We start from the raw sequence: 20,884 nt of genomic DNA, 5'->3' as shown, positions 1-20,884 counted from the left end.
GTGTGGACTTACACCTCTTTCTCTCTGTCTTTCTCTTCTCTCTCTCTCTCTCTCTCTCTGTCTCTCACACACACACACACACATGCACACACACACACTGTTTTTATTTGTATTGTTTTAATTCTGTTAATGAGACTTTGGGAGGGAGAGAGAGAATCATGTATCATCGGTCTGCCATGTTTAACCAGAAGTCAAGCTATGATAGCATTTTTAAAATGTAGTTTTCTTTACGTCATGCTAAACTGAGCATGGCCTTAAAATCTACCCCTGGTCTTTGAAATAAAAATAGCATTATACTTGGATAGATGACGTGCTTTCACCACCAAATTTTAAAGACAAAACTTGAATGTTGATGGAAATTAAAATGTGTTTAGTGCTTTCTGATACTATGCATGGTAAATAAATAAATGAATGAATCAGTGAAAAGCAAGGAAAGTCACTATAATGGATACTCTTGAATTTCCCACTCCAGCTACACTCTCTACCCTTCCTGACCCTGCTCTGGGCCCCTGGAGACTGACTGCTATGGGCTGCATCAACCAGGCTCCCTTGTCCTCTGGCTTCCAGTTAGGTTTGACAATGAGAGGTATCAGTGGGGGAGGGAGAAAGGATCAGAGGGTTGAGAGGAAAGCCAGATCTTGGTGTTTACTTCTCCAGCTTCTTCTCTGTCAGGTCGCATTTGGCAGTGGCTGTGTTCCACTATTTCATGCCACACCTTCTGTTGGGTTGTCCCTCTCTGACAGCCTCAGCTTTGACCAGGTTCTGGTAACCATTACTCTCCTTCCCACTTCAAGTCTAGAGATGGTAGTGGTTTCTTCCTGCTACTGATCCAGGACCAATGCACTATACCTTATAGGTTCCCTTAACCCTGCCTCTACCTTCAGTTACACCTTTTGAATGTTCTCTGTTTCCTGCCAAGACCCTGCTTGATACAAATGTTATAGTAGCACTATCTCATTATCATCCATGTATTCTTGAACAACATACTCCACATCATGGGCCTCAGTTTCCATATCTGAAAAGTACTAAGGTGGCAATAGGTGGTCTGATCTGTCATGTAAGAACCCCTTCCTGTTCTGACATCTCTGGTTTTATATGATGCAGCAGTGGTCAATAGCCAGTTCTAGCTCTAGTTCTCTTGTATAGACTTTGTGGACCATTGTGGATAATTCTGAGTAGTGGATAATCACAAAACAATATTTTCCTGTCTTTGGGAGGCAGTTTGCTGGAGCAAAAGGATTATAGGCTTTGGAGTCAGACCAGGGTTCAAATTCAAGTGTTACTACTTTTTTACTATATGACCTTTAATCCATTACTAAACCTCTCTAAGTCTCACATTCTTCATCTTAAGATTAAGGTATTTGATGGACACTGCTACTTACCTATCCTAGCCATTTTCTTCTCCCTTGCTAAAAGAATGCTATTTCCCATTATATAAGTAGCTGAACATTTAGTTGGATGTTTTGATACATGCAGTTTGCATAGACATAACTAGTATTTACTACCATCTGATTCTCTCCTTCTGGAAGCATGAAAGACTAATTTTCAAGCTTCCTGTAGTTAGGACCATAGGGACCATATGGTTAGGTCTGGCCAATGAGCTGTGAGGGAAAATTACCTGTGACACTTTGGAGCTGAAGTAGAAAAAAGCAAGTGTGCAATCTCCATGTGCTGTCTTACCCCTGCTGAGGTAACAGGGAACAATCTCCATGGTGGAACCGCCATCAATAAAGGGTCCTTAAGTGACTATATGGAACACAGACACTCATAAACTTGTAATCAACATGTAGCATGAGTGAGAAGTAAACCATTGTTGTGTTAGGCCATTGGGGTTTTGTGGTTGATTTGTCAGCTAATCCACAGCTGAAAAGCATCCCTACAGGTACAGGACATTATCTTTCTTGTAGGGTTGTATGGATCTGACTTTCTAGATTTGATTCCTAGCTCTGTTATCTACTAACTTGTACGTCCTTGGTCAAGTTACTTAACTGTTCTGTGCCTTCGTTTCCTCATCTGTAGAATGAGGTTAATAATACCTTTTTCCTCATGAGGTCAGTGTGAGTACTAAGGAAATCAATATACAGGAAGCACTTAAAACAAGGCCTGGCAGGTAGCAAGTGCTATGCAGCATTTTATGTCAGAGATCATGTATTTCAGAGTGTCAGATACAGTGTCTGGCTCTCACCAACAACTTAATCCTTTATTACCTTTATTGCTGTCATAAGGGTTAAAATGATCCATGTAAAGTCTTCACATATGGTGGTCACTTAACACAATGTCACTATTATTTGATGACTGATTTTTGTACTTAATTTTAGATATATGCCCCTCATTTTTTAGTTCTCTTAATCATTGCCCTCTAAGATTTCCTTTACAACATGGGAGGTAGTTAAGCGTGTGGCTTTCCAAGAGTAGTTTTGAATGCAAAGTTAAGAAGATGTTGAAATGGCAGCAAAGCCTTAATTTAACAGGGAAGGCATTCATCAAAAGTATTGTTATCCATAAGTTTGAAACCAAGGCGATCCACAGAGAAGCTACATTTGTAAAACTGAGCCTTGGATAATGAGTATTTCATTATATTTGCCATTTAGAGCCCTTACACACTGTCCATGCTGTTCATTTTGCAGATGAGAAGACTTAAGCCTAGAGAAGGGAAAGGAATAGTCTAGGATGACATAGTCAGTTAACAGCATAAGCGGAACTAGAGCCCAAGTACACTGCTTCTTGATTTGTATCTACATTTTGCATCTGTAAAGCTATACAATATTGCCTTTTAGTACTTGAATAAGAAAGTCATTGGCTTTTTCATCTCAAAATTCTCAAAAGCTTAGCAGAAACTCAGAGATGTGGTTTCGGAGGAACCAGAGGAATTCAAGTGAACAGTGTAAGGTAGAAAAAGCCAGGTTTGGTCTTGTAACATTTGTGCCATTTGAAAGCTGTTGTCAAACAACTGCAACCCTAGACTCAATGTGAAAATTAAAAGTAAGTTTGCTTTTATGCGCTGTCCTTTGCAGAGCCCATCATCCATTTTGTTGGTGCTGTTTTGCTCATGTCTTTGAATACATCAAAAGTGGCTTGATTTTCTCTTTGCTGCCTATTCACTGGCTGCAAGAGTGTCCTGTCCATTCCAGATTTTGGATGGACTGCCCAGAATCACCACAGACTTTGCTTCTTAGCCAGCTAGAGGAAGGCAGAAATGAAAGAGCCCTGCCAGTGTGTTTCCTTTCTGTAAGTCTCCTTGGACACAAACACAGGAGCAGAGTTTCTATGGAGGAGCTGGTCTCCCCATTTTTGATTTTGCTGAGGCAGGTAGTTGAACTCTTTGAGGAAGTCTGGGTTTTCTCTGTCTTGGGAAATTACTGATAACATCAGAGCCAGAAGGAGGTGAGTAAAGTGGAAAAGAAAATTCATAAGAGTCGTGCCAAGATTCAGATTTCCAACCCCACCCAATTCTTCCCCGGCTCTCCTTTCAGCTGCAACTTGCTTCCCAGGAAGCAACAAACAATAGGCTACTGATTGAATTTAGGTCTGAACTTCATACAATTAAAGGTGAGGCAAGTAAAACATAGTTACATTTAGAATCAAAGTCTCTGTGTTTCCATCAGGAGGCACAGTCTGTATGTATACTTTAGAAAGTGGGTCTGGTTCTGAAGCCAAACTTGAAAGCCCATTCATTTTGGTAATTATTTTCTTTTTTAAAGCAAGAATAATCTTTATTCCGTGGAAACTAATTTATAAAATTGTTATCAATAAGATGAAAAGATTCATGGTAATTATTTTCTTGTTCATAGTTTCTTGCTGGCCTTTTTTTGGGAATTAATCACTTCCAGGAAAGTGCAGAGATCTTACGTGAAGAGAAGGAAAAGCATATAATTGTAGCTGGACTGGGTCTAGATCATGAGAGCTGGAATATCCTGAGATCTGGGACAAAGGGACAGCCATTGGGCAGCTGTACTTTATGGTAGGCAACATAGCACGAAGATTCAGTTGTTTCTTTTTTACCCCTTCCAGGACAATGTAAATGTCTACTGTGGTTAGTTTCCCAGAGTAGGTACCATGTTATTTAAAAAACTCTACTCATTGTATATGAAGTTGTATCAACATGTAACAACTGCCACTTGGAAGTCATCTTTATCTTTCCCTGATACCCGTTTTTCGTATCCTCCTCTCTAGTACTCATTCCTTCAGTCAGTGAATTTATGCTGCAAGCTGACTACATGCCAAGCACAATACCAGCACCATTGATATAATGGTGACTAAGACAGTGTTCTGCTTGCTTATTGCTATGTGATAAACCACCCTCAAAACTTAGTTGCTTAATGTAAAAATGATTTCACTGTAAAAACCATTTTACTATAGCTCACAATTCAGACATTCAGGCTGGGCTCATCTTGGTGATTCTTTTGATCAACATGGATTACTCAGTGGCATTCAGATGGTAAATGCACCGGTATGGTAACCGCCTTTCTGCATCTCCCCTCTCCAGTTTCACTCACATGTTTGTCTGGTGCTTTGGCAAGGATGGCAGGAAGGCTAGGCTCAGCTGACCCCATCAACCAGAGAACCTACACATGACCTCACCAGCATGGTAACCTCAGGGTGGTTGGACTTCTTACATGTCATGTCAGGGCCCCAGGGCTAGTGTTCCAGCGATCCAAGTGGAAAATGCACAACCTTTTATGACTCAGCCTCTGGAGTCCCAAAATATCACTTCCGCTGCATTCTCTTGGTCAAGCAAGTCACTGAGGACCAACCCAGATTCAAAGGGAAGGTAATTAGATTCTGCCTCTCAATGAAAGAAATAGCAGAGACTTGATGGACGACTTTAACATGTCACAGACAGCCAGAGCTGCTTGATGAGATTATATGACAGTGGAACAAGAAGCAGACTGGTCAGCAAATAGTCCAGGGGCAGAGGCTACCTTGAAGAAGTGACTAGAAAGCCTATTGAGTGGTATAGTGAATACTGTTTGAGGATTAAGCTGCTGAGAGTTTGAGGTTGCTACCTTGTGCTTTCTTGGATGATTCCTGTGATGCCCCCCACCTCCTGCTCAGCATTACATATCATACTAGAACAGCAACCAACTCTGCTGGCAAACACACATGCACAGGGCACGGTGCATAGTCTTGTCTCTACACACAGCTGCTGCTTTCATTCTGATTGGTTAAAATCTAATTGTTTGAATGAATTCAGGGGTTGCTAAGTGATTAGTACTTATTTAGGCTAGTTCAGTCAGAACTGGCAATTGGCGTTGTTGTTCCATCTGCTGAGACGGTTCCCTCTCTTCTTCCTCTTGCTAACGCTACCCATTCTTTTGAATTCAGTATGAGGAGCCCCTTCTTTCTGGAAAAAAAAATGTTTGACCACCCTTATCCCAATTTAATTTAGATGCCTTCCTGTGGACTTCCCAGCACCACCCAAAAAATGTACTGTTAATCCAGCAGACATATTTGCAACGGGAATGTCAGCTATTGACCAGGTTCTTGCTGAGAGAGCTACAGATACTGGGGTGATTCAGAATGATACAGTTGCTCCCTGCACAAGTAAATCTCCCAGTCTGGTGGTGAAGGCAGATATCAAATGAATTGTTACAAATGTATTGAATGTTCCTAAAAATGCCTGACTCAGGGTCACATGGGTAGTGATTCTGAGCCTAATTTTCTCATCTGCAAAAATGGGGATAAAAATCATGACATCATAGGGTTATTTTAAGTGTAGTACCTACCATGTAATTGCTGAGAAAGTGGTAGTTCCCTCCCATATCCCATTTCAATGTATTGACTTTTGTATTCAAAGAAGACATTGTTGATTACTTTCTCTCCAGTATATTATTTACTTTAGGGTACTTTTCCTAGATGGGGATAGTGGCTTGCTTCCAGGGCTGGCCTTAACCACACCGTTATCAGAGCTTCTGGACTCCAATGACATGGTTACCTGGCTCACTCACTTGGAGAATACGGGTCCCATGGCTTCTGGCACAATGACTTCACTATAGCTGCAGTTCTACCCTTTCCTTCCAACTGTGGCTCAGTGCCAGGATAGAAGGAAAATGCAAAAGAGTTTGGCAATATTTCAGAGAGAAGACTTTTAGCAGAAGTCATAGTTTTGCTGTCCTGGGCAGTGCTATGAAGGCACTTTCCCACACACTCCTCTGGATCCTACCTTCATCTGCCACCTTTACTCCTGTTTCGTTCTTCTCAGAGGATACAGTAGTATATTTGGGTGGCATGTGACATTACAGTATCTCTTATTTTGACCTCCCATAGCATTTAAGCATTTATTGTCTGTAAATTTTGTATAAGTTTTTCTCTCTGAATTTCATGTATGATTAAAGCATGCTAGTCATAAATCATTCAAGATAACACTAAACTCTTCAATAGCAAGGGTTATGAATGAATAGCTCAGGGCCTGAACACAACCTGAGAACTGCTATTTTAGGGCATAGGATGAAAAGAGAAGTCAATGAAGAAAACTGAGTAGAAGTGAGAGAAACAGGAGGAAAAACAGCAAAATGGAGTGTTAAAGAACCCTGATGAGGAGAGTTTAGGAGAGACGGACAACAGGATGTAAGCTTCAGGATATTTTGGAGGGTTTTGGGCACATTTCATTTACAGGGTCATGGGGTAGTGAAGTTGGAATCCAGCACTGTTCTCATCAGTGTCAAGAAGGGCAGGACCAGCTTTCTCTTTATGTAAACCCTCAAACTTTAATGGGCACTGGAATCCACAATCCTGGGCCTTACCTACAGAGATCCTGTTTCAGTACGTAGGACCTGGAACTCTGTATTTTAACAGACATCACAGGTGATCATGATGCTGGTGGTCCCAAAAGAAACATGGGTCTCTGGTTAACAAAGTAGTCCAAGGTTGTAATGGTAGTTTGACAGCCCTATCAGGTCTTGTGATCAACTAAAGTCACAAAGTCACAAAGTTAAAATGATGGAAGGGCCCTTAGAGGGATGATCTACCAGTGCAACTCAATAGGGGCACTGTATTTGTTCTCACACTGCTATAAAGGCATACCTGAGATTGTGTGATTTATAAAGAAATGTTTAATCGGTTCACAGTTCTGCAGGCTGTACAGGCTTCTGCTTCTAGGCAGGCCTCATGAAACTTACAATCATGGCAGAAGGTGAAGGAGAAGCAAGCACATCTTCACATGGCCAGCAAGAGTTGGACGAGGTGCAACACACATTTAAACAAACAGTGCTAGGAGGATGTTGCTAACCCGTTACAAACTACCCCCCATGATCCAGTCACCTCCCACCAGGCCCTTCCGGTAACACTGGGGATTACAATTCAACATGAGATTTGGGTGGGAGCACAGAGCCAAACCATATCAGGCACTATTGGAATTTTAGGGGGCACCATGCTTCCTTGCAGGGGACTGTTTGTCCTGTGCAATGCAAGACGTGTAGTACACTTTGTTCCCACCAACTAGACTCCAGTAGCACCCCTCAGTCATTCTGATGACCAACAAAATCCCCACCCCATATATTTCCTCATTCCTCCTAAGGGGGTAGTACCATCCCCACTGAGAACCACTGCCAGTATAATCCCTTCATTTTATTTGGGAGGGAAATGGGTCTCAAAGAGCAGGGGAGGGAATTCTTCAAAGTCTGTCAGTGAGCTCTTTTTGAAGTAAGATACTCTGAAGTCTGTTATTCTTCATTTTGTATTTCTGTAACTAAGTTTGGGAACCTAAATGCAGGCTTGCTGCCCAGTTAGGTGGTTAACCTTATTAGAAAAGATAGAGACCATCATCTTACTAGGTCCCTGTTGTCTCTGACAGTATCAAGTATTGTGCTGGCTACACACAGGCACCTCCCAGATACTCACTGAACTGAATTGAACCACAAAACTCTGTGGAGTTCCTTGAAGATGAACAAGATTCAGAACCCTCCTAGGCAGTAAGTCTTTCAGGAGGGACCGAATTGTTTGTTTAGACTGCACTTTGAAGAGAAACACTTTAGCTCATTAGCATATTCTTAGTACATCAAGAACATTCATCTGGACCCCGAGCCATGCTAGAGTGTACATGCCAGGAGGGCAGGGAATGTTGCCTTTCTTCATTGTTTATCTTCAACTCCTAGACTGGTGCCTGGTACATAGGGAGATACTCAGTAAATATTTATGTATGAAGAAATGGCTCCATCTTACAATAAAAGATTGTTTACTTTCTTCAGACAAGTATGAAATAAGCAAGTCTTTGCAAGGATTATTATATCCTTGGAGAAAAGTAAAAAGTAAATATGAGTTAGAAGAATATGAGTACATTGTATTTGCAAAGATTTCTAAAATTCAAAGGCCTTTCTCATCTATTAAGGAAAAGGTAGAGAAATGTGCCCTTTTTGAACCTACAGTGACAGATGCTGATGGCTAGACTAATGTCCGCAGAGAGAGGCTGCTGGTGCTGTTGCTCAGCGCACCATCCCTTCCTCTGACCTGTTCAGCACTGTCAAGAGTGACATGAAGAGACCACTGATGGCCTGTGAGGAGATTCACAGATGGGGGAGCTGGGCAGCTAAGTGAAGGCATTGGCTCACACAGTCATTGGCTGTCAGAAAGTAACAGTAAATCAAACCCAAGAGGAAGAAATGTAACAGTTAGGGAAATATGGATTTGAAACCCCAATGAACCACGCAAGAGTGATCTGCTTTAACAGCACCAGGTAGGAAAAAGCCTTCAGGATTTCAACTGATAGAAAGACCAACAGTACCTAACAGGTTGATTTTGCTGCTCCAAAGGACGGATGTGACCTCAAACCACCTTATTGAAGGCTGTTGCCTAGATTACAAGAAGCAGTGGTCCATACCTGCACACACCTGTTCTGTTTACTTCTTACTTGTGTTCCTGTCATACAAGGCACCTAGACAAACGAGAGTCCATTCAGAAAGTTACCAGGATGTGGATGACTTTGTAACCTGGTTGTATAGAGAACAGTGGAAATAACTGGAGATAATTTACTTTAATATTATGAGAGGAGTCTGGGGACTATTGTAGCAACTCGCAAAGATTTGAAGGGTTGACATGTAGGGCAAAGAACAGTCTGGTTCTGTAATCTCCTGAGAACAGAATCAGCACTAATGGATTGAAATGCCTGCAAGTCAGATTATTGGGTCAACACAAGGGAAAACTTTCTAATGACTATGCCATCCAAGACTTCAGTGGGCTAGTTCATTTAGTAGTGAGTTCCTTGTCACTGGAAGAGTTCAAGTAGTGAACTGATCACTTACCTGGCAGGGAAGCCGTAAAGGGGGCTTAAACGTCTGATGAGATTGAACTTAATGACTTTTAAAATCTCATTCAAGCCTGCACACAAGCCTGTTCAAGTTTGGGTTTTGCATTTTCAAGGTGATAAGTGAATCTGATTCAATGTATATGAATATTATGTCTGTCACCAAGGTAAGGTAGAGTTATCATTTGGGACATAAGTGACCATCACTCTTTAAATGCCTATCAGTGTATAGGTTTTAGAAAATTTCATCAAACCTCTTGCAAGAACATATGCTTAATGTGCACTAAGAAACCTGATTATCAAAGCAGTCCCTCTACCAAGAAAGCCCCCTGCCCTTCCTAGCTCACCTTCTACCCAGCCAGGTATTTTCATTTATATCTGTGGGTATCTAAATCAGGTTTGCTCAGGACTAATTCACAGCAAGGTGAGAAGCAAACTAATACAGGTACCTGTGATTTGGACAGCACTGCTCTCAGGGTCAGGGTCAAGATCAAGGGCCTTACTTTGTTCTCTGGCCTGTCTTGTTTGCTTAGGTCAGGACAGTCTTGCTTATTTTCTGGCTGTTGAGCATCTTGTGCTGTTCCTTCAACATTTTCACTATTCACAGTTGCTAACTTGTCTTCTTTCGATAGGTTCTTTTTTTTGTTAAGACCTACATGATAAAAATGCAAATAAAACAGAAGTATATTCAGTGAAATGTAAGCCTCGCCTGTCCTAACTAATCCTATGTTCCTTAATTCCCTCCTCCAGAGGCAACTGCTATGACTACCTTCTTTCAGGTTCTTCCGTAGTGAGTCTGTGCAAACATAAACACTATGTAGATATTTGTATGGTCTTAAAGCCTCCCATCTGGCTCTGCCCACCAGTTTGTGTGATCTTTTGCTCATCTTCAGCTCCTGCAATAGCTCATTTATTTGGAGCCAACCCTGTCTGCTAACCTGTCTTGGCTTCACTATTTTCTACTGCTCACCTGCTCTCATACTGCCACTCTGACTTGGTAAGACCTTAATCTGGGACAGGAAGAAGTAGAAATCATCATTTAGGAAGAGTAAAGCATTTCTAGTTTCTATTTCCATTCCATATTTTCTAGCCCTGTAAAATTAAATTATGCCTGTTCATCTGCTACTGACTCACTATATTCCACAAGCAAGCAATTTGCATTTTTCTTCACAGCAGCATCTTTCTCCTCAGGATGCTGTGGCAACCAATGTTTTAAGATTCTAAGAAAAAATCATAATAATAAAACCTTTCCATCCTAGGCATCTAAAAATTGAATTGTGACCAAAGCATAAAGAAATATTATTAAAGAAGCTAAACAGTTTACAAACTCAGCAATGCCATGTTGAAGATTAAACCCTGTAGGTTGGGAATTCATTTAGGGCACATTCGCATTCTGTGTTTTTAGACGTGGCTGCATGCACAAGTCACCTAACACATCACCACAGAATGCAATATGTCAAAGTATTTAGAATGTGAGAGCATCACGCAGATAACGGAGCAGTTTTTATCTGGGAAGGTGAGAAAAGGGAGTGAGGGAGTAAATTGGCCCATAGAATTCTAGAGTTTGAAGGGGCCTCAAAGATGAGCTAGTAGTGTAGGCTAAGTACCTTTGGCTGCATCGCTACCAAGTGGTTGTCTAGCTTATGCTTTGAGTACCTCCACTGACAGCATGCTCTCTGTATCTCAAGGCAGCTTATTTCATCAGGCTGCCCTATTAGAAATCTTTTCTTTAGGCCATACCAAAATCTATCAACTAGTATTTTCTACTGCTTGTTCCTAGATTAAACTTCTTGGGGCCACACGGCCACACTAAATTCTTTGTAAGTATGAAAGCTCTTTATATATGTAAAAATAGTTTTCACGTACTACTGTCTAGAGTAAGCATTTAAAATTCCTTCAGTGGTCATCAGATGACATTGTTTCCCACCCATCTATCATTTTGGGCACAAAACCCTCACCTATGTAGTAAAATGTGTCAGTTCCTTCTCTTGTGTCTTGTTTTTGGCCTAAATAATTTCAATGAGATGACCACAAATTAAAATAATCTTGGAAAGGAATCAAATATGGAAGTATTTGAGAATGAGATAATAAAGGCAAGTCTGGTCATACAGTTTCAGAAGCTTATGTCTTTAATCAGTTAGGCTAATAATAGGCCATGAGCACAGACATCAAAAAACTAGGGATCACCCTCAGCATGATCTGTAGAATGAAAATGCTAGGAAACCATAGACTCTGCAAAGAGGAAAGTCCTTTAGCAATCAGCTAATGAAACTCCATCATTTTATAGATAGGGAGACTGAGATTTGAAGAGGCCAAAGGACATACACAGTGTCTCACAGCTACATTGGCAGAGCAAAGACTAATTAATCCATGTCTTTTGATTACCATTTCAGTGCTTTTCTGTGTGTGTTTTCTTAACTTGGAACACAAGCAACAGCCAGATAGTAAAGGATATCCTTTTATTACCTTCTCTCCAGTCACTGTTAACTAATTATATTTCACTTCAAAATATATTTCAAAAGTTACAGTTACATAAGAATGCTCTTAAGATTCTTGGATTGATCTCCAAAGCATCCCTGCCTTATTCACCAAAAACTTAGCAGTTTGTGTCTTTTTGAGTTTTGAATTAATGTGCGCATCAGTGAGGATAAGTCCCCATTACTATGAGGAATTTGAACAATGAGTGTCTAATAACATGGATACCACAAGGGAATATTGATAAGACATTTGAGAATAAGAAGAAAATATTGGCCAATAGTGCATATTATTGTGTAATAAAACCCTGATGTCATATAATCATGTTATGGCAACATCAGTCTAAACAGAAACTCAAAATCATTGAATTCCTCCGGACATGTGTGCAATGTACCTGGTTCTTCACGTGTACATTGGAAATGCACATTAAAGTGGAAATGGGGAGCTGTTGCTAGAATTCTAGGATATTGCAGACAGATGAAAGGTATTCACCCTGCAGGCACTTTGTGGATATTTTTAATTTGAAAAACAAAGACAATCCCAATGTCTAGATTTCCCATTTATGTAGTCCCCCAAAACATTTCAGTAGCAGATCTCCTATGAGTCTAGGTCCTTCTTAAGCTGAGGGTTCCCAGGTAGAAACTATACTGATTGAGATGAGCCATTGGCCTTATTTGAGAATGACCCAAGTCTAGTTCTGTCAGACTTGGGTCTTTCTATTTAAATTCAAGTATAGATGCTATTTTCTAGACCCCATTTTCTAGAAGATCTGTGCCAACAAAACTTTGAAAATTTGAAGACAAAATTAACATTTGAGAGAAAGGATTATAGAAAACCTGCTAAATGCCTTTTTAAAAATGGTCCCAGCCCTACTTTCCAATCCTATAAGATAGCATGCCATCACATATCTATGCCATAATTTATACTGTATTGATTTTATTGTCACAACTTTGGAAATCTCTGTCGTGTATTTATGATGGCCCATAAATGTTTGGAATAACATTAGAGACCAAGTCACTATTTGGAGTCAAGGAAATAGAAGGCTGTGTAGACAGGTTAGAGCCCATTAATGGACCCAGTGTGTAGACCTAAGAAACCTGCCTAAGATAGCTTCTCTTGAAAATTGAGTAAAAGAAGCCCTCAAATAATAGTAGCTCAAAATGGAAGTTTAAAAATGGAAGGCTGTGAGCTGTGTAGCCCAAAGTGATGACTCTGTTTGAAAGCCCTTATTTTTTTCCTGTCCAGGAATCCTCAAATGGTATGTTTGTAAAAGGAACTGACAAAAGCATGCAGATATACTAAGCAGCAAGATTCTCTGGATGAGCAGATCACAGCTTTCACATATTAGCACGTCCTGAACATGTAACTCCCAGTTGTAGATCTGGAGTTACTTGCATCATCAATTCAATACTTTGGGACTTACGGCTCCAGTTGTATTGGTGCCAGATGGAGAATTAATATGTTGTCTAACTCAGACTAGTTAAGGGGTTTTGCTCCTCAGAGGGAGTGGGAGAGAATGTGACTGTTTTGCTCTCATTTTCCTCATCCTGCATTAGAAACAAAGCAGGAGAAACAAAGTTGGCTGGAATCAGTATTAGCATTGCCCACAGCTGCTGAACTCTGATGTAACCAGATATCATAGCTATAGCAACGGGGAAATATTGGAATTTTGAAATTAACATGCTACTGAAAGTTGCTAAATATATCACGCTTTGTGGAGGGGTTCATATTGTAGGTATTTCCATTATTTCTCAAATGACAAAGTAAGTCAGGCTTTAGACAGAAAGTTAATTTATTATATATGGTGGTTGCTGAAGTCTCCCTTACTTGATCTATATCTATAAATATGTTTTTTGAAAGCAAATGAGATAAATCAGCTTGATTGTCCAAGGCATAGATGGAAATTGGGGCTGTCACAAAGCCATCTTCAGATTTGTGTGGGTGTCGGAATATTCATCTTTGGGGTTTAGTGGAAAGAACCTCAGGCTAGGAGTCAGGAAACCTAAGTCTCAGCCTCTATGATTAAATTATTAGGTGATCTTGGGCAGATCTCAGGTTCTCCATTTTTTAAATGCCAGGTGTTGAGCTCTTCTGCCTTCCAATTCTAGGATTCTGGAAGAGTTAGGTTTCTAATTCTCCCGGCTGTGGCTCTGGCGGGTACTTAACTGACATTCTGTGAAATAAGAAAGAGACCCACATCCCAGGATCCCTGGATCAGAGTGGTGGGTGACACGTAAAGAGAACTGTGGTTTCCCCCATAGGCTTTTCCCTGGATAGGTAAGCGTTTTCTCCACTCAACAAACCCTATAATGGGCCTGTTGACTTCATGCTCCTTCACTCCTCCTTTCCCCACAACTCGGCCTATGTGACTCCCAAAATGAGGCCCTGCACCTTACTCCACTCTACCTAGCAAGGCTCTGAGACCCTACCTTGTAGTCAAGAGAGATCTGAAGGATCCAGTCATAAAAGCAGGTCATGGATGCGGTACAGCTGCAAGTTGTTCTTGGACTCTTCACCTTAGTCCTAATAAATAGATTATTGCCACCTTTCTGTGACTGGCACACCTTGCCTTCTCTTCCATATCCAGGAGCTCATTACCTGTCTACTACCTACTTTCTGTTTTTAGGGAGCCTGGTCCCTACCTTAGCTTTGTACTTGGTGTCTTTTTCCACTGAGGACTGCAATTCTGTTGCCCTTTTCAGTCTCCCTGGGGTCTGGGCTTGTCCACTGCCAGAATTATCTGGGATCACTCATCTGCCTGTCCATGGAGATATTTGTCTAAGGCTTGTGTCCAAGACTCCATAATGCCTCATAGCCTACTAGCCAGCATAGCCTTTTGTTGCTTACTGTTGATCCTCAGTGAGGCTGCTGGCCTGCCTTGCCTAGACCTCTGCCTGCTGCTTATTACCAGACCCTCTTAAGGTGTGCCTCATCTGCTCTGTGGGGACATTGCCCTGTAACTCATGTCTGGGCCTACACAACACAGTTTATTAGTCTCTACTTCTCATCTCTTTTTGGAGACCCTAACCTCAAAGCCATCACGGGCCTGCCTCGTCTCTGTGTTTTAGATTTCCCCAGGCTGGTCTATTCTAATCCCAGCCAAGTTTTAGTTATAACTTACAAAGACTGTATGGGCAGTCCTTGGGCCAGGTTGCCCTGCCTGGGCCAGGTTTGTGGGCCCGTCTCTCGAGATGAAAGCTACTGTGTCTTGTTTCTCAGTCACTATGTACCAGTTAATGAACAACCTTGTAAAACTTTGCTTTTGATGACCTTGTAGGCTAAATTCAAGTTAATATTCTGAGATAGATGATGAAGCAGAATTTTTGTGTCTTTGTAGCCTACCGTAGGTAGAGGGATGCTGTTGGGAATTTTTGAGCCACCCTGAGAAAATTAGGTGAAAGGTGAGAAATGCCTTTGTGATCATTTTGGAAGCTAAGTTGCATGTGAATCTAAGGTGGCATTGGTAGTGGTAGTAGTACTTAGTCTAGTAGTATTCAACTCCTTGCCAAGGCGCTTCTGGTTTAATGAAATGACCCAGAGCCTCAGCTCCATAGCAGGGTTGCGTGTATTGGCTAGCTACATGTCCTTGTGTTGAGGACTTACACTTTTTGAACCTCAATATTCTCATATGTCAAGTGAGGCTTTGTGGATGATATCTTTATAAGCTTTCAGGCAATGCCAAGGAATACCAGTTAGTGGGTAGTGGATGTGAAAGTGTTTTAAGAACTGTAATGCATCATGCAGGTTATCTAGTCTTCCTTCCCAGATGGATGGAGTTTACAGACATGGGACTTCTTTCCCAGTATTGGTGGACAGGGAAGATTTGGATCAACATCCTGAGGTCAGAGTGAAGGCAAACAGCTTGACATGGAGCTAGATGAGACCAGCATGACAGTACACAAAGCCAAGTACTTTGGGGCCAGCAGAGCTAATACATGAGGAAGTTTGAAGGAGAGGAATTTCCTGAGTGGAGAGGAATTTCCTGAGCTAGAGTACAGGGGCTACTGGCTTCTTTTTGCTTGGTGCCTGCTGTTGCTTGTCTAGTAGCTTAGACCCAAGTTATTCTGGAAGCAGTTAAAGGGTAGAAGAAGAGCAGACAGAATGTGTGGGACTATTCTTATAAGATATGACAGGATTTAGGGACCAGGCAAAGAGTACAAAGCCAGTATCAGCTAGTCCAAGGTAAACCCAGTTCAAAGGAGAAGAGTAAATGGCCTAGATGAGCAGCAAAGGCAGACCATATTTGGACAGTAATAATGGTGAATTTTATGTGTCAACTTGACTAGCTTATGGTGCCCATTTGTTTGGTCAAATACTAGTCTAGATATTGCTGTTTAGGGATTTTTAAAGATGAGATTAACATTTAAATCAGTAAACTTTGAGTAAAGCATTACCCTCCATAATGTGGGTGGGCCTCATCCAATTCATTGAAAGCCTTGAGATTAAAAAAAAAAAAAAAAATGGTTTCCCAAAGAAGAAAACATTTGGCCTCAAGACCATAACATGGAAACCCTGCCTGAGTTTCTAGGCTGCTTGACCGGCCATGCAAATTTTGGATTCCAGACTGTAATATCACTTCTTACCTGGGTTTCTAGCCTGTTTGCATGTGCAGACTTACCGTCTCCCACAATTAGCTGAACCAGTTCCTTAAAATCTCTCCCTCTCTCTTTCTCCGTACACAGACACACACGCACACACACACGCGCGCACATTTTTTGAATGTTGTTTGTCCCCTTCAAAACTCATGTTGAAATATGATTGCCATCGTGACAATATTTAGCAAGTGGGACCTTTGAGAGGTGATTGGATCGACAGGGCTCTGCCCTCATGAGTGGATTAATGCTGTTGAATAGGAGTGAGTATGTTATAAAAGGACAAGTTTGGCCCCCTTTTGCTCTCTCCCTCTCAGCTCTTGCTCTTCTGCCATGTGAGGAATAGTGTTTCTCCCTCTGGAGAATGTAGCATTCAAGAAGCCATCTTGGAAGTGGAGACAGCTTTGACTCGATGCCAAATCAGCTGGTACTGTGATCATGGACTTCCAGCTTCCAGAACTGTGGAAAACATAGTTCTGTTGTTTATAAATTACCCAGTCTATGGTATTCTGTTAGAACAGCACAAAATGAACTAAGATAATGTGTGTGTGTGTTTATGTGTGTGTATGCACATGTATGAGCATGTGCATGTGTGTGAGTTTGTGTGTGTATCTCCTATTTGTTCTGTCTGGATAACTATGACTGAAACAGATATCATGAAGATAGCAATGTGGCTTTGAGCAGAGACAGTTGCAGGATTATGGAGAGCCTTGAGTGAGCTGTCATTATGAGTTCTTTCACCCAAATAGTCATAAAATATTAAGTAATATTTGAGTAATAATAATTAATTATTACTATGTCTACTAGGTGAGCATATATTGTGCCATAGAGGTTGGTTGGCACAATTTCTGTTGACTCAGATTTCTGAGATGCTAACCCAGGGCCTGAGTGGAAGTCTCTCATCTTCCTGTCAGAGAAGCTTTACTCTCCTGAAGGGAGCACCAAAAGCTGGGTATCCTCCATCAGGGAATGGGGATCTGACTAGAAAAGGCCTCCAGTTCTGTCAGGTTAATACTGGGATCAAGAAGGACTTTTTATATTAATGGAGTCAATGCCATTGAAAGTTAGCATTCATTTAGTCCACCTCTTCATTGTACACATAGGGAGAGTGAACCTGAGAGAAGAGAAGCCACCTTTATAGGCCACACAGCAAGTTGGTGGCATAGCCAGCCCTCACACTCACATCTCCTGACAATAAGTAAGGTAGAGAAGAAAGGAGAAGGAAAGAGATGAAGGTTGCTTGCTAGAAGAGAAGTCTGGATTCCCATTATGCGTTTTCTGTGGGCCATTTGGTGAGTAATTGTTCCAAAATTTGGAAGTGTCTTATTTTTCATAGCTGGATAGAATGGAGAGAAAATAGAAAGGTTTAAAAAATAAAGTGAAATAACATAACATATTTGTAAGGGCCCCTAACTGCTAAATTACAAAATTGAAAATGATCTATATGGTTTTCATTGATGAGTAAATCTGCTCTCTGGTGGACTTCTCTAGTGGGAACAAGGCCACTGCACTCAGTCTGACCACCTTGACCAAAGGCCAGGTTTGCCCTTGTTAAAATAAAGGTACACTGTGCTTGCTGTGGGACCAGGCTTCCTTATTTCTCTTCTGTATTTGTTCAGGAATTTGGTTCTGTCCCATGAGCATACTAAATTGAATTGATCAATGAAAATGGCATCTGTGCTTGTTTGTTTTAACTTGACTTTGATAGCTTCATCCATTAAACTTTCAATGAAGTTGTAATTTCTTTAAAAAAAAAAACCCTAAATTTCAAAACATGCTGGCAGTTCATAATTACCTTGGTGTGTATCAAGATGAATCAGTGAAGGTGACTCTCTTTCCTTTGCATTTACTATTGTTGCTTTGTGCCTGTGTTTTCTGTTTAGGATTTATTAGTGTAAATCCCCCTTATACATCATTGAAAGCATTAAGCTTTATGTAGTGTTAAATCCATATGAGGATTTATATGGAATTAAATCCAATCTAAGAGACAGTGGATAACCTAGTAGGGTTTTGTACCCGTAATTTCTACCGCTCTTTGTGGAAAAGCATTTCGTTACAAACTTTCATATTTGGGAAAGCAGTGTTCTACAAATGGCATTTATTATTGCCGATGTGGAGTGTTTTACTGCACTTTCCATGTAGTCCCTGGGCTCCTCACTGAGACGCATCCTCATGGCAAAGCATCTTTCATGGCCAGGAGGAGGACATTAACCTCCTCTCTGCTCCTTCCCTGTTTGGAGCACAGCACAGCTTTGATTAACTCTTTAAAGAGCCTTCTGTTTACATGCTCTCACAGATCTGCTGACAGTATTTGCAAAGCACATTGCAATTTTTGACAGCAGGCGCCACTGGGGTGGGGAAGATACTTGTCAGCTTTTTCCTTTGGTGACTTTCCTTCCATTTTTTTTTTTTGTTTGTTTGTTTTTATCTTTGGAGGGAATGAAAACTGCTCCAGGTTGCTTCTTGCTATTCTCCCCTTTTATTTCTTTTCTCTTCTTTGTATATGCTTTTCCGCCATCCCATATACCAACTGATGTGGTGATTGAGTGACTTTCATCCATTCAGTCAAGTATTTACTGCGACCTACTTCATGCAAAGTACTGTACAATGTACTGAGTTTTTAGAGTTATTTCTGAGTTGTTGTCCCTTTTTAAATTATAAAAATAATACATACTTATGGTAAAAATGCACAGTACAAAAGGATATAAAATGAAAAGAAGATCCTCTTCCACATCAAGCCCCTCGTTTCACTCCTTTGTATAACATCAATAACAATTTCTTACATATCCTTGTAAAAATTTTCTATATGTATATAAGTGTGTATGTAATGTATACATTCATACAAATATGTATACATAGATACACACATTTACTTATATATGCTTTCTTAGAAAACACAGACTGGAGCATGGCAAACACAGTTTTGTACATCCATTTCCATATTACAACATGGAAGGCCATTTGCTATAAAGAAATACTTGAAGCTGGGTGATTTGTAAAGAAAAGAGGTTTACTTGGCTCATGTCTCTACAGGTTGTACAGGAAGTTTGGTGCTGGCATCTGCTTCTGGTGAAGCCCTCAGAAAGCTTACAGTAATGGTGGAAAGCTAAGGTGGAGCAGGCACATCATATGGTGAGAGAGAGAACAGGAGAGCGATGGAGGAGGTCCCAGACTCTTAAGAAAACAGATCTCATGTGCACTCAAAGTGAGAACTCACTTATCACCAAGGTGATGATGCTAAGCAGCTAAAGGGGCTGACCAGTCACCTCTCACCAGGTCCCAACTCCAACATTAGGAATCACATTTCAACATGAGATTTGGAGAGGACACACATTGAAACCATGTCACATGTGTATCTTTCCATCCTTTCCATGTCAGCACATTCAGTCTTGCTGACTCCCTTAAAGGCTACCTGGTTGAAATGTAACTTTAGGAAAACCCTGAGGTTTTGATAAGTTTTATGTAGAGGGCACTGAATTTGATTTTGAATGTATAAATTCAGTGTTCATTTGCCGTCTTCAGGTTTCTTTTACTTTTTCTCTATATCGAGGGCACTACCCAGTTATGCATTCTGACACTTGAAGAATTCTGGCGGCTTGCAAATGTTCCATGGAGATGAAAATTAACTTGATTGGTTTTCCTTCCTGAACACCATGTGTCCACTCTGGCCTTGGGCGACACTCCAAGCTCAAACCAAGCTTTAGAGTTTGTCCCAATACTTTCTTTCTTTTTTTTTTTTTTTTTATTATACTTTAAGTTCTAGGGAACATGTGCACAACGTGCAGGTTTGTTACATATGTATACTTGTGCCATGTTGGTGTGCTGCACCCATCAACTCGTCAGCACCCATTAATTCATCATTTATATCATGTATAACTCCCCAATGCAATCCCTCCCCCCCCTCCCCCCTCCCCATGATAGGCCCCAGTGTGTGATGTTCCCCTTCCCGAGTCCAAGTGATCTCATTGTTCAGTTCCCACCTATGAGTGAGAACATGCGGTGTTTGGTTTTCTCTTCTTGTGATAGTTTGCTAAGAATGATGGTTTCCAGCTGCATCCATGTCCCTGCAAAGGACGCAAACTCATCCTTTTTTATGGCTGCATAGTATTCCATGGTGTACATGTGCCACATTTTCTTAATCCAGTCTGTCACAGATGGACATTTGGGTTGATTCCAAGTCTTTGCTATTGTGAATAGTGCCGCAATAAACATACGTGTGCATGTGTCTTTGTAGTAGAATAATTTATAATCCTTTGGGTATCTACCCAGTAGTGGGATGGCTGGGTCATATGGTACATCTAGTTCTAGATCCTTGAGGAATTGCCATACTGTTTTCCATAATGGTTGAACTAGTTTACAGTCCCACCAACAGTGTAAAAGTGTTCCTATTTCTCCACATCCTCTCCAACACCTGTTGTTTCCTGATTTTTTAATGATTGCCGTTCTAACTGGTGTGAGATGGTATCTCATTGTGGTTTTGATTTGCATTTCTCTGATGGCGAGTGATGATGAGCATTTTTTCATGTGTCTGTTGGCTGTATGAATGTCTTCTTTTGAGAAATGTCTGTTCATATCCTTT

The 20,884-nt window shown here is 40.9% G+C and overlaps 1 long non-coding RNA gene across 2 annotated transcripts in view; it reads left to right on the top strand.

Moving 5' to 3' along the window:
• Positions 1–20,884, top strand: part of LOC111535939 — a 99,242-nt gene that overhangs the window by 41,680 nt on the left and 36,678 nt on the right. Inside the window, exons 4-5 of one of the 2 annotated variants that reach the window (XR_002729610.1) lie at positions 17,409–17,597; positions 19,339–19,983. The exons of the other annotated variant lie outside the window; for it this stretch is intronic. This is a non-coding gene — a long non-coding RNA (uncharacterized LOC111535939). Of the gene's footprint in view, positions 1–17,408; positions 17,598–19,338; positions 19,984–20,884 lie in introns of those variants that run through there. 2 annotated transcript variants of the gene reach the window in all.

This window comes from Piliocolobus tephrosceles, chromosome 12, assembly GCF_002776525.5.
Source record: "Piliocolobus tephrosceles isolate RC106 chromosome 12, ASM277652v3, whole genome shotgun sequence".
In the NCBI taxonomy this organism is placed as follows: Eukaryota; Metazoa; Chordata; class Mammalia; order Primates; family Cercopithecidae; genus Piliocolobus; species Piliocolobus tephrosceles.
This window is presented reverse-complemented; position numbering and strand designations above follow the sequence as displayed.